Here is a 14,559-nt window from a genome sequence, read left to right as displayed (position 1 = left end):
AGGGACAGTTCAAAAATTTCAAAGCAGGAGCAACTTCATTGTTTTTTTTTCCAGATATCTTTGTAACATTTTAAACTTGGCCAGAAAATCCTTCCTTCTATTATCCTTCCAGTTGAATTCCAAAAATTCAAACACCCAGAAATCCCACTTGCCTGGTTCTAAAAAAGCCACAAAAAAAAGTCAATAGTCAGCATTTCAGTCAGACCCATTATTGGCTACAGTGGTATTATAGATATTTCTGAAAGAAAAATACTAGAGAGCAAGATTCCTGACTAATGGCTCTTTTATATAAGTCTACTGCACAAGTAAAGATCTTCAAGAAGTACATATTTAAAAAAGGTATAGGCATAAAGGCAAGATATAAAAGGGACAGACAAACATGAAACTACCAAACAGAAATAGATATAACTTCTAAGCAGCTGAGCTTAGTTTAAAGACTAACATTTCCAATTAACTGGATATTGTCTAAGTAATGCAAAGACAGAAGCCCCCCCCCCCCCCACAAAAAGTCAGACAAGGTGTTGAGTTCAAAACACCGTTTTTGTCTTTAACATGCACATTGTCCAGCTCTCCATATTGTTAGCAGCTGCAGGGGTTTCTCATTCAATGTGTGCTGTCAGTTGCAAGCCCCTAATTTCCACTTGCCTCTTTAATGGCATTGCAGCCATGCAAAGCTACCCCCTACCTCTTGCCCTGCCCTTGGTGCATGTAGGTGCACAAACACCCACACACATGTACACACACACACACACACACACACAGGCATGCACGCACAGCCCCCATCCCACCTTGCCCTACTCCCATACACCCAGTCAAGCCAAGCATATCAAGTGTGCTTCTGTTGTTGCTGCCGGGCTAATGAACAATGCACAAAAACAAAAGACCAGGCCAAGCTTTTATTATCTGATCCTCTGTGAAGGGGAGAAGAGAGAGAGAGAGGGAGAGAAAGAGAGCAACAAAGAGAGAGAGAGAGGGGAAAAGATAGCATGGCAGAGACACAGGGGTGGCTCGCAAAGGTTAGTTTATACTTTGTTAAGATTTATTCATACAGCCATGTGAGAAAGAGGTGCAGGGTTCTGTGCATGAATTAATGCAGATAATGACAAGTGTGCATGTGCTAGCCCTACTGAGTCTCTCACCTCTTCCTATAGGAAGACGTTTCATTCTGGAAGCAAATGAAAAGTTAGCCAGGTAATATTTCCTCCAGAGTATAGTTGCATCAAGCTATATGGAGCAGGAAGAGAGAGAGACTGGAAAAATGAATGTGTGTGTGTGTGTGTGTGTGTGTGTGTGTGTGTGTGTGTGTGTGTGTGTGTGTGGTGGGAGGAGTGGGTCGCAGGTGTATGAGTTCTAACCACCCCCCCTCCTCCTTTGACAAACAGGGATTAGCAACATAGCTACAGCCACTAACACATCTTTTCTCTCTGTCTCTCCCTCTTTCTTTCTTTTGTAGGAAATCTTGCGAGGTTTTTCTCACGAGACGGTGGGACGTCCCCTCGCAGTCAGAGGCCCTTTCAGAAGTCTTAAGTTTTAATTAACTCGGAGTTGTCAGAAGAAAGCTCCCCTAGTCCAGAGCTCAGGGCCATTAATTACAGCTATCTTTGTTTCTCTGTGAAAGGAGGCCTCCCTCGCTCTTTTCTCTCTCTCTCTCTCTCTTTCTCTTTGCTTCTTTTCTTTCTTCCCCTCCCTACCTCGCAGGAAAACTGGGCTGTCGAGCCTCACTGTGGAAACACACTTTTGCTACGGAAGCAAGCACGCATATATCACATGCATAAACAAGAAAGTGTGACGTCATGGCTTTTCTTTCAATATGAACTTTTCAGCGTTTCTTTATAAACACTGGCATTAAACAGGAGGTGCTCAAAGTACCTTCTGTTGAAAACGACCTCTCAAAGCAATGCCATATGCTATACAGCATATGTAAAAGCCCGTGTAGTTGCACACATTCTGACTGTCATTCATCCTCTGATCAATTAGGACAACCACAATATCAAAACAGGATTAGCTTGGAACTGGTTCTTTCTGAGCTTAACCGTATCTGGACATTTAAACACACTTTTATTTTAACGTCATTCTGATAGGAATGGGGCCCAGCTACAGTTGAATGAAGCTGAAAGCGGGGCTCTTAGAGCTGAATAGAAAACTGGTAATCAAACAAAGCCTTTCTTTCCTCTTGTGACAACCTCGAGAAGTACGTTAAGAACAGCCCCATATGAAGACCATGCTAGAATTGGAAAGTGTGTGAGCACACATGGCCATAACAGTTAAGAGTCTTATCAAGAGAGGCAGAGTTTCAGAAAATACTTGATGGCTTAAACTGGTTCCTAATGGCAGTAGGAGAATTGTAGCGCTTGTGGCCTCAAACACCACACATCCTTTACTGCTGTAAGTTACATCGTAATGTTTTTAGGATGTGAGGCTTCAGCTGAGAGAAGCTGAATGATATACTTTAGGGTTGAATTGGGATGCCAGATAGGTTTAGACCTAATATTAATTCTTCCCCCATCAGCACATTCCAGAGGGTTTGTTTAAGACCTAAACTAGAGGGCTGTCTGTCGCTCTCTGGCACTCCGCAGGCCTGAAATGCAGGCGGTCTGGTGATCACAGGCCAGAACATCCATGATTTATGAACTTTTAAAGGAGCACTTTGACTCCTGCCAGGCGTGGGCTGTGTAATGCATATTCAAACACACAAACACACTGTTCCTGCTCCTGGGTTTGTGCCCCTGTGTGTCTACTTGCAATGTGCATGTAATTTATGCTGCTGCTGATCTGTATGTGTGTATACGCACATTCGTATCATATCGAGCGTCTTTGCGCAGAATGGCAAAAAGAGCCATCCTTGTCAATATGGCACCTCTCCAGCCTGCCTGGTGGTTAATTGTTGGGGATTAGTGTTTGGCAAACAACCAAATAAGCCAACACTCCCTGTGGGCCAATCAAAATCAGCTACACAGCACTCCCTGGGTGGATCTAAACAGGGCAGAGACATCTCTAGATGGCAAAGGGGGTACATGCACACACATAAAACCCCTTTCAGTCATCGAATATGCCACATTGCTGGCTTTATCAATATGTTATTGTCAATTGTCAGTATCAATTCTAATAGTGTGACTAGCGGTGAGGGAACATTTAGTACTCTCCACTCAAGCTTGATTTAGACTTCTGCGGGAAATCTACGTCCTAACTTGCGTAGTGACCAGAAATTCCTTTAAAAATTTCTTTAATTTACCGCAAATTTACTGCAAACGTCCACGTCACTACTGCCTGACATGTAGTTACATTTATAGTAAAGCTCACATATGAGAGCAAGAGTGGCTCTCTCAGTATTTTTTTCTCTGGTGTTGCAGCAAGTGATCGTTACCGTGGACCCAAAAAGGGCTCAGACAGAAAGCGAGAGACAGAGAGATCCCTCTTCTGGTCAGGGAATTGCAAAAATATATCATTGTGGCAAACTGAAAATAGAAATGCGTGTGAGGTAACATTTAAATATGTGCATGTTACTGTTGTGTTGCAATATGTAGATATATATGTGAATGTTACCAGGTTTGAGCGAGTGAAGACCGAAAGCGACCAGGGTGCTCACTCAGACATTAGCCGACACATTAAAACACAAGGAGTGCTTGTCTGACACACACACACACATCACAATGTAAATTACAATACTCAGGACTTCCCATTCGGCTGTCAGAAACACAAGACAGTCAATGCTGTCAGTGACTTACACACACACACACACACAGATGCAAAAACACCCTGGGACTTGTTTTTGGGAGAGGGGAGGAGAGTCAGTCTGACAGGTAAAGGAAGCTCCCTGGTGTAGCAGTTTGCTGCTGCTGCTGTGTGTGTGTGACTGAGGACGACAGAGGACTGCATTCATTATGCAGAATGAGATGTTTACAAAACACCTTTCTCACACACAAGTAAACACGAGAACACACACATCTTCCCCTCGGCTCGCTGCCTGGGTTTGCGGGGAAGGATAGCGGCGCTGCTGTCTCGTATCCATTTGTTCTATCTGGGGTGACAAAGCTGCCTCATTAACTGAATTCTTAATAAGCCAAGCCAAAAGACATCTCCTCACAACTTCTTTTATCTCCCTGTGCATGTACGAGTACGTGAAAGAGCGCGTGTGGGTATAATTTCAATCCACCGTTTCTTTTTTGCTCTATGACTGTGCGAATGTGTGCGTGCGTTTTTTTATGCATTAGTAATTTTAACTCCACATTTTTTTTGATATTATCTCATAAGTATTTTTTGCGTCTGTCTATAATTTCAGTCGGGCGTTTTTTCGTGTTGTTTTTTGTGTTTTTTTGTCTTTGCCTGTGATTGTGATGCGTTCTCTGGTAACGTGGAAAATAAATTCAAAAGTAGAACCAGGCAGCGGGGTTGCATTTTTCCTCCATAAAGCAAATGACAAATTAGAGTATTCGGTACAAACAGGACTCTTTCCTGTCATTAAGTGTAGAAACAGGCAGCTAATGAATACATGCTGAAAGTGAGAGGTCTCCGCCACAGCGGTTATGCCTTAATAACCGGTGCTGTGTGCATGTGTGTGCGTGCGTATGTAAAGAAGTGCATACATTCAGTTTTGTTTTTGATTCCTCTGAGAGTGTGCACATGCATGCAAATGTACACCCCGCACATTGTGAAAATAAAAACCTCTTTATATCTTTTCATCTGTATCTCCTCTTTTTTGGGGGGGAGCAGGGAGTTTTGTTGGTTGTACCTTTACCCCCCCCCCTTTTTTTTTAAGAACGTCACCAGCCTCCAGTGCTATCCCCTGGGCCCCTGAGGGCCATCAGAGACAAAAACAGCCCCACTTGGCCCAGCAAACAACAAAAGCATGTATTGTTCCTTGAAAGTATTTTAAACACATACCAGTACTGCCTGGAAGGCTGCCAAGTGTAGAATTCCATCAGTGCTACCAGCTCCCTAACACATGTTACTGCTAACCGACACTCAGCCCCCAAGACATAGATGTAACGCAAGATTGCTGCCAATGGATTCACTGGCAGACTGCACTGCTCAAAAGACTTGCGGAGAGCCCAGGTATGTGCCACCTTCCTTCCACAGATAAAGAAAACAGAGGCGGTGGTAGATTGTCAGCGTCAGTGCTGCACAGACACAATAAATTAATATGCATATAGAAGTGCAAAAAAAAGTGCTGAGTGCACATGCACCAATTTACACACACACTCAGTGTGCGTCTGCAGTTACCCTCTCCTACAAAGCCACAGTGTGTAATCTAAAGATTCAACACAAGGCACTCCCAGCACACCTGAATCCAACCGACTCGACCTTCTTTTATTTCCTGATGGTCATCTTTCCTTTGCCTCCTGCCCAGGCTCTCATTTTGATAAATGCAAAAGAAAATATTTCCAAGAGCTAAATTGGCTCTCCTGTTTCTCTGGCTGCTGGCAATCACATGTGATCACAGCTCTGGGGCCGATCCATGAGGTGCAGGGGCCTGTGGATGAGCTTAGCTTAGGTCACCCAATAATAATAAGCATTCATCTCATAATCACTGCCAAGACAAATAAATGAATTATCACAATGAGTCTTTCATACGACATTTTCTCCACTTCTGTGCTGTCTCCCTGTCTCTTTCTCTCCCTTTCTCTGTTGCTCCTTACTTGTTCTTTCTTTCTTCACTTAATTTCTTCCTTCTTTACTATTTGCAGACAAATAGCGATAGAAGTTAGTAAGTGCACGGTGGCACGGTGGTTAGCACTGTTGCCTCACAGCAAGAAGGTCCTGAGTTCAATTCCACCATCAGGCTGGGGTCTTTCTGTGTGGAGTTTGCATGTTCTCCCCGTGTTTGCGTGGGTTCCCTCCGGGTACTCCGGCTTCCTCCCACCGTCCAAAGACATGCAGCTTGTGGGGATAGGTTAATTGGATAATCCAAATTGCCACTAGGTGTGAATGTGCGAGTAAATGTGAGTGTGAATGGTTGTCTGTCCTTGTGTGTTAGCCCTGCGACAGACTGGCGACCTGTCTAGTGTGTACCCTGCCTCTCGCCCTATGACAGCTGGGATAGGCTCCAGCGCCCCCCCGCGACCCTGAAAAGGATAAGCGGATGGATGGATAGAAGTTTATAAGTGAAGTGTGTAACTGACATAAAGATCAATCTGAAGTTCACACCTACCTGACCTCTAGTCTCCCTCCTAAAACACAACATTGCTAAATTATAACACAATTAACTTCTTCTTGTCCTGATCAGTGGACAGCAAGGAAATTAACGTGTAGTTTCAAAAATTGCAGATTACAAAAGACAAAGACACCAGAGCAGATCTTCCTTACTCACTTAAGCTCAAGTGTATGTGTGTTGGGTGTCTTGAAAGCCAGCTCACCTCCATCCCCCATGAAAATGGATCAGTATTTACATTAGCATTAGATTTAGACAGCATGGCTCAGCCACTTACTGCCTATTAGCTATCCTGACCTTAGCCCATTAGGGTCTAAAAGCCCCCCACTTGTCTCCATCACCACCAGGTGAGACTGACCAGACCTCCCTATTTCCCTAAACCATTGTGCCACTGATTTTATCTTTTCCACCGACTCAGAGTAGGAGACAGATCGTGAAATGCTGAGAAGAAGATCACTGAAGTGCTAGCATGCTTGTTAGCCTGTTATATTTTATACTGCCAGTGTGCTAAGACTTTCGGGTAGGGCTAATCTTTTTCCATTTTCCCAACACACCAAGATGCTTTTGAGGAATCAAAGCAAGTTCTAATTGACAGGGTCTACGAAAAACACGAGTAAAAGGGTTCCAAATCTGGGACTTTAGCTCATTTACCTGTATCATCAAAGAAGTTTGCGCTACACGGTTGTTGTTCTGTTTAACTGAAACTGAAAAGGAAGAGAAGGTAAAATAATTTTGGTGCTAAAAGGATCAGTGACTTTTTGCCAAGTTTGTTTTGCTTTGCTCTGCTGGTAGTGGGGACTTGCTACAAAAAAAATGTCTCCAAGAGAAAGTGTGACAAAAGGAATGACAGAAGCATACAGTGAACAACACTAAGCGAAAGATTTGATGATACACGGGGTGAAGAAAATCTGTGACAAGGAGAACAAAAGAACAAGAGATGGAAAGAGAGCGAGAGAGAGAATGATAGGGAAGAATCTAGACGAGTGTAGCTGGGTTCAAATCACTAATTACACATTCCTGAGCCTGTGAAGGGGAGTATTGTTTTCCAGTTAGCCCCTATCCTGTCGCATGGTTTCACTTAGCACAAAACAAAAGGTACAGGGAACAAAACACAAGCCTAATACCAGGCCCTGCTAATGACAGAGAAATGGGAGAAATTATCCCTGGGGTGGATCCTCGTGAGAAAATGGCTAGTGATTACTGGACAAAAGGGAGTTCATTTTGAAACTGTCACAAAATGGCAGACTGCCTGCTTCTTTCTTCTAATGGTCGTATTTATCAAATAGATCTGCCTTTTAATGCTTTTTTGATAGACATATCACTGTGCCCATCTACAACTATAGATTCTACATAGTGGTATATATAATGAATAATCAACTTCATAACAAAGAAGCATACAATTGTCCTTTGTATGCTTACATTACACATTCCAATTTAAAAAAAACAAAACAGTGTCAGGTCTTATTCCTTGGAAACAATATGAAAATGTGGCTTGTTGTGCAGAAAGGCTGCGTCCAGGTGTGTGTATGTTAGGCTGGTCTGTCTGCCAGGAACAGCACAATGAATGTACCTCTTCAGCAGACATGTTTTGCATATTGCCACAGGAAATCAGGTGCCTTGCAGGTGACCTACAACGTGGCTCACTTGATCCGCCGCTACTATTTTTATACAGAGTGCGACCATTTCTTTAGCAGTCGACATCAAAACTCTCCCAGTTAAACAATTTGGAGATATGTCACACAAACTCAGTCATTGAGCCCTGCATTTGCCAAGCTGGGTTCTTCTTTTGCTTCTGTTCCAGCAATGAAGAAGACTACCAATTTTTGCAAGAGACAAGGGGCGGCGTGAGGGTAAGCTGATAGCGGTGGCAGCACTGGGCAGAGTTGCCTAGCTAGTAGTGTTTGCCCAGGCCCCAGCCATCTAAAGGAAGGATATTGTTTTCCCCTGAAAAAGCCTCAGCCGCAGTCCGCATACCAGCGTCCACTCAACATACCAATGGGCTCTTTGAAGATTACTCAAATGTTTGCCTTTGTCCCCCCTCCCTCTGCTCCTGCCCCTAGTCCTATCCTAAACTCCTGCCAGAATGAGGAAAAGAGGAGAAAAGGGCAGCGGAAAAGGGAAGAAACAAAAAAGTCTGACTTGTATCTTCAGAAAACAATTGAAAAACGATACCGTCCTCTGCTGCACTCACGATACAAAATGGCTTCTGTAAACGACGGGCAGCTACTGAAAGGAAATAACAGCACTCTGGCAACCAGCACAGCGAATCCAGACACAAACAACAGAGAAGAGCGGCGTAATAATGTGTGACAGGTGAGGCACAAGGATCCAAGTCTCCCACCTGTCTGTCGATAAAGTGTGACATGCTTTTACAGGCGCTGCTCGCAGTCAGAAGTGAATATCATGATTCGAATCGGTTAATTTAACTAAATGTGCTGGAAACTACCCTCCCACCTCCACACCCCACGCACCCCCCAATACACACACACAAACCACATTAATCCTGAACAAGTAAGTGGGCTTTCTATCAGGTCTATTTCAAAGCATTAGGGATTACCTCGCAGAAACTAAGCTGCTTGAACTCACAGGAGGTCAGCGGTATTGTGCTGCCGCAAAGATGGAAGGCCAGTGGTAGAGACGGATAGACAGCAGGACAGGTCAGCTCCCCTTTCTGCAGCTCTCCGGCAACATCCCTAAATCCTTCTCCCTCCTTCTTTCTCTCCCTCTTTTCATCCCCGTCTCCCTCTTTCACCGTATAATCGAATATCTCCCACTACTTATCTATTCACTGAGCACCTAATGGTTAAAATCAATTACAGCTGGAATGCTGAAATACCGAATACGGGTCCACATGCTGATAATGACACAAAGAGTGTGAGAAGGAGAGAGACGGCAAAAGAGAGAGAGAGAGAGGGTGACTTGGGACCGTTCCAAGGGAGTAGCACAATTACCTCCAATCGATCGATTATTGATTTGAAGGGCGTTGAGGAGTATTTCAGTTCAACTTTGTCCATATCAATATCCTGATAGCTTCATGAGAGGGAAGAAGCACGGCTGCCTAAATACCATTTTTAAGCTGATGTAACGTTTTAGACTATTTCAAGAACGGAGCTACAAAAAAAAAGAGGCTACGATTTTTCCTGTCAGCTTTCTTGCAAATTAAGCGCACATTTTTAATGTCAGGTGATTTCAAAAGTAAAGCTAATGAACTTACACAAAAAGTATTTATCTGATCTCTCTGCCATGTGATCTGTCTGAGGCTGCTCTGATCAAATCAATGCATCAAAAGTGGAGACAACACGCCCCCGAGAGATCATGTTTGAGCTCATGTGCCTTCTTTGATTATTACTTTGTTTTCAGTTGTTTTTCTTCTTCTTCTTTCTTTTTTTTTCCCTAAACAAGCTTGTGTCTTTGTCCTAACAGGATGATCAAGACCCAAGAGAAAGGCGAGGATAGGGCGGAGTTTGGGATATTTAAAAAAAAAAGGTTAGAGGAAGACAAGTGTGTGAGTAGGGGGCATGTGGATGGAAAACGGGAGGAGGGAAGTGTGTATCTGAGCGTCTGTTGGGATATAGTGAGGGTGGGAATGTTAAGACGAGGGGAAAAAGACAAAAAGGAAAAGAAACTTCTGGTAACTCCTTTGTTCCCACATCCCAGCAATGCTCCCTTCCTTCTGGTGGTCTGGAAGACACTGACCCCCCCCCCACTCCTTCTGCACACTTCACAATCCCCCCCCCCCCCTGCTATCGTTCCCATACCTGTCAGCCTCGATCTGCTTCACAGTCCCCTGCACATGGACGCGGCCCAAATGACCCACACCTCAGAGGGGTGCGAATGATTATGAAAGGGATCACATCTAGCTATTAATATGAGAAAACCAGCTCAGTCTGTTTTTCTGTGTCACACACAGAAAAAAGAAACACACACACATGAACACACCTAGTCAACAAACTCATCAAAAAGTCAAGAATTTGAGGTAATTTAAGAGGGGAAATTAAACATTACATATGAGTGTCAGTCAAGAGCTGGACCAAAGCTGGACATTACGCACCCACACCCACAGATGTGTGTATAAACACTCGTGTTCTGCCGACCATCTGGTAAAGGCGTTGGAGGGAGAAGGGGCGAAACTCTTATTAATATCTATGAGGATTATTTGGCAGAAGGGAGGAGGGTGGGGAAGCCTGTCCATTCAAACCTCTCCGTCAAACAGAAAGCTACAGCTACAGAGTTCACACACACAAACACACCCGTGCACACACACCTGCTTTTATGCTTTAATTAGCCGCTACCCTCCATCCTCCCTCCCCCACCCACTTCACCACCCCCGGACCTCTGAAAGATTTCTATTGTAATCTCCATGCAGGTGAAAGAGGAGATGATTTGAATAATCTACTAACTGGCATCAGGAAAAAAGAAAAAGAAAGAGGCACGGACAACCTTTCTGGCAAAAAACAACAACCAAACAAGACAAAAAAACCCCACACAGAGGTGAATTAATTTATCTGCTCAGGTGCTGAACTCTTGTTGGCATCATCTGTCTCCATGACAGAATATGAAAATCTATATCTAGCAGTCAAGTAGCATCTAGCGTGAAGTGGCTGAGAACATTCCTTTTTGAAGAGAACAGCAACTCTTTAAGTCTGTCTGCGAGTCTGAGACAAGGACGCTGTGATCAAGAGCCTGTGTCTGGAACAAGCGTACACGGGCTCAAGTGGGAATGGTAACTTGATGACTACAATTGTGAACGAGTGCGTCTCTATGAATGTATGTAACGCTATACCTCTTTATGGACATATGAATTTAAGAGTGTGCGCGTGTGTGTGTGTGTGTGTGTCATAAACGGTGCCATGCATTTGAAATAGATCCAGTCTCTTTTCTATTCCGGGTACCAGCACAATGACTTTTTATGCAAATCTATGGGAGTCAATCTCCTGTCCATTTCCCCATCACACAAGTCCAAATGACAGTCCAATAATTTGGGCTGCATATATATAGGGCCATTTGATTTTCAAATGAGAGTGGGCAGGGTTGACCCTTGCTAATAGCCAAGGCACAGTGGTAGACTTAATATCACAGATCACAATATCACGCAAGCGCAGCTACCTCCATCAGAGAGAGATGGAAGAAAATTAAATGTGAGGAGGGGGTGGGGGTGGTGGAGATAAAAGACTGAAAAAAGGTCCCTCAGTTGATAGAAAAAGCAAGAGAGAGAGAAAGAAAAAAAGGGGGCAGAGAGAGGGAGGGAGAGCTACAAAGAAGATGATGAAAATGAGAAAAGGGAGGCGTTTGGATGCATCTACAAACCACAGTCTCCTTTCCTCATCTTCTTACTCCCTACTCACCCTCCTCCCATTACAGCCCTTGTTTAATTCCCCCCACCCCCTGATTCCCAGCCATGGTGTTGCCAAGAGGATCATGGGTAATGAGATGGCCTATCTGCTGCTCCCCAGGGGAGAGATAGAAAAAGAGAGAAAAAAAAAGAGTCAGAGACAAAACAAAAAAAGGGCTGGTAAGACCGAGTTTGTGAACGAGTGTTTGAGCGAGAAGGAGAGACAGATGTTTAAAGAAAGATGCTTTCTATTATTTTTCTTTTCCTCTATTTGTCACACTAACAACCGACTACTAAATCTGAATATCCTTTCTCTTCCGGTCGCCATCATAAAAAGTAAAACAAAAAACAAAAAAAAACGTTTTATGACCTGGAAATTCTGAGTTCAAAGGAGATGGCGAGGGAAGTAAAGGAAGGGGGAAAATAATGAAAAGGAAAACAGAGATATGGAAAAGTGCAGTGGACCCCGGAGGTCCATTTCCGCTTGAATTATGACGGAAAGTTGGATAGACTGACAGCGGTTGAGGACAGTTAAGATTTACTCAGACAACCATCTGAGAAACAGGTGCCATGGCTTGCAAGACACACAAAGTGTGTGTGTGTGTGTGTGTGTGTGTGTGTGTGTGTGTGTGTGTGTGTGTGTGTGTGTGTGTGTGTGTGTGTGTGTGTGTGTGTGTGTGTGGTCCTTGACCATGCCACATTGACCATGAACATTCTCAACTCCTAATGACCCAGGGGCAAGCCCAGATCTCAACCTCAAAGACGACACGCACACGCACACGCACACACACACACACACACACACACACACACACACACACACACACACACACACGGACTACAAACTAAACCCCCTACTTAGCCAGGCAGCACTTGTGAATGGCACTGACAGATTTACCCCCGTCTCCATGTTTATTAAGCCCAGTGTTTGTTATTAAAAATCAGCCATATATCATCATATTCAGTGGTAAGCCAAACACAAGTGCTTCCAGCAAAGGACACGCTATGCTACAACACCATTTAGTGCAGAACTTACCTCACAGGCTGCCAGCATACAAATGCTATTTTAAAACATCTTCTATTTTGTTGTTTACATTATTTGTAGGGGGATAAAGGTTTGCACTGGACAGCTGTGATAATACCTGCGAAGCGAGGTTCCATACTCACATCAGCTAAATTCTATATTAGGAGATACTGTGTAGAAAAAAAACAACCTGAGTGGTACCAACCAGCCCTGATCACTTTCCCTATATTTCCCCTCTAAAGGGGATGAGGTGTACTCCTCAGTTATTCCATGTAAGGCCTGTAACTTCCTGCACCACCTGCTGTGCCCTGGACACCAGATGACTTGATGTCCATGTGCTGCTAATGTAATTTCCCTCTTGCTGTTTGAAAGTCTGGAAAAAAAAACCCTTTCAAACTCTCAGTTCCCCTCAGAAGTACTCCATTGCTGCGACAAAGCAGCCATAAAATCTCCTGAATATGCTTTTTGTTTGTATCTTCAAATGGTTTCCCATGCCATAAAGATATTCTGTGTTTCCAAAAAAATCCAGATGGTAAAGTCGTCAACACTCGGATCTTTTATGCGCCCGGCCAAGCTACCTCTATCCCCATGTGCTTTTCACCTCTGCCAATACATAAAAGGAGAGGTGTTTTTCTGGTCAAATAAAGAAATGATTTTTTTTTCCCTCTGCACCGCTCTCTGCTCTGTCTGTACTTTCTCTCTCCCTCACGCTTGGCTTTACCACCACATGTCCAAGGGTAAAATAGAGGAATTTCTGCCAAAGGCATTAAAAGCGTCATCTGTGGAACAGATTTGTGGAGGCCCTTTGGGGGTAGGTGGGTGGTTAGATGGGATGCAGGGGTACATGGGTGCACTGAGGGGGCACTGGATGACCCTCTCTTGCCTTGGCTGATCTTGTGCTTCTGCGTGCCTAAAAAGATGCTCCGCTGCATAACGTAATGTTTCTTGGAAAGCAAAAATATGAACAAAAGCAGGAATATGTTCAGGCGCACCCCTTGGTTCCGTTTCTGTGAAGCTTATTCTGTTTCTTGGGTTTTGTACATTTAATCACAACTGTTATAAATAGCTTTTTGCTTGATTAAATGGCTGCCAGTGTTTAGTGTAGCCTTGGTAACCTAACTGGCTGTTGCCTCATTTTAAATCAACTGAAAGAGCAGGCAAAAGTTGCTCAGCACTTTCAAGCACATGTTCGCAAAGGCACACACACACCCACACACACACACACACAGGGTAAAGTTTTCCTATGACAGTAAAGAGACTTGATTTGAGTCATCTAATCAAGCTGATCTTATAGGTTAGGACCTTGGCTAATGTGGGCCAATGTGCAAGCAGCATTTGCTCATAATTTAAAAATGTTCCTTGAGTAGAGACATCTCCAACTCATCCCATGCCAAGTCCAGCCCCCTTTTTTTCCAGGCTGCTGGACAATCCTGTGACAATGTGTACATCCTGTTGAAGTGAAGACTGTTTTAAATAACCCCAAGAATGCCAATGTGATTAATCCAGTTTAGGCATGAAAGTGTAAGGAAGAATCAGTTGCAGATTTTCAAATAAATGTAATTCCTTTAAGATTACTATGCGACACAGTGCACACACACATACACAACGCATGCACAATAAATGATGATGACTGAAGTCTGTAAAGTGAGGCTGCTTCATAAACACAATTTTGCAGATTCAAATCATAAAAACTTTATCGCACATTACGTCTTTTCTGAGTTTCGTGTTTTCATTGTTGGCAAAATGCAGTTGGATTTTTATTGTTGCTTAAAAATACAAAAAAACCAGCTCTAGTTTGAAAATGAGAGGACAGAACTGTCCTTTTATTATTGTACTTATTATTATTCTACAAATATGGGTTTATCCCTGTAAAAATAAAAATATATTTCTGTCAATAGGATCTTATTTTCTACACGTTCTAACCCCTGTTGCCTCCACGTTTAAGAAACAACACGCTCAAACACCTCCCACTGCCAAATGTTGAATACAGTAATAAAGAAATCCTCATTAATGTAATGCACTTGATCCAGGCCTGTAGGTCAAGGCCTTGGAAAT

At 43.5% G+C, this 14,559-nt stretch overlaps 1 protein-coding gene across 1 annotated transcript in view; it reads right to left on the bottom strand.

Moving 5' to 3' along the window:
• The window catches only part of zfhx4 (zinc finger homeobox 4), a 79,396-nt gene that overhangs the window by 37,334 nt on the left and 27,503 nt on the right, over positions 1-14,559 (bottom strand). The gene's annotated exons all lie outside the window — the stretch shown is intronic.

This window comes from Astatotilapia calliptera, chromosome 9, assembly GCF_964374335.1.
Source record: "Astatotilapia calliptera chromosome 9, fAstCal68.1, whole genome shotgun sequence".
Classification (NCBI taxonomy): domain Eukaryota; kingdom Metazoa; phylum Chordata; class Actinopteri; order Cichliformes; family Cichlidae; genus Astatotilapia; species Astatotilapia calliptera.
Note: the sequence above shows the minus strand (reverse complement) of the source record. Positions and strands in the feature narration are given on the sequence as shown.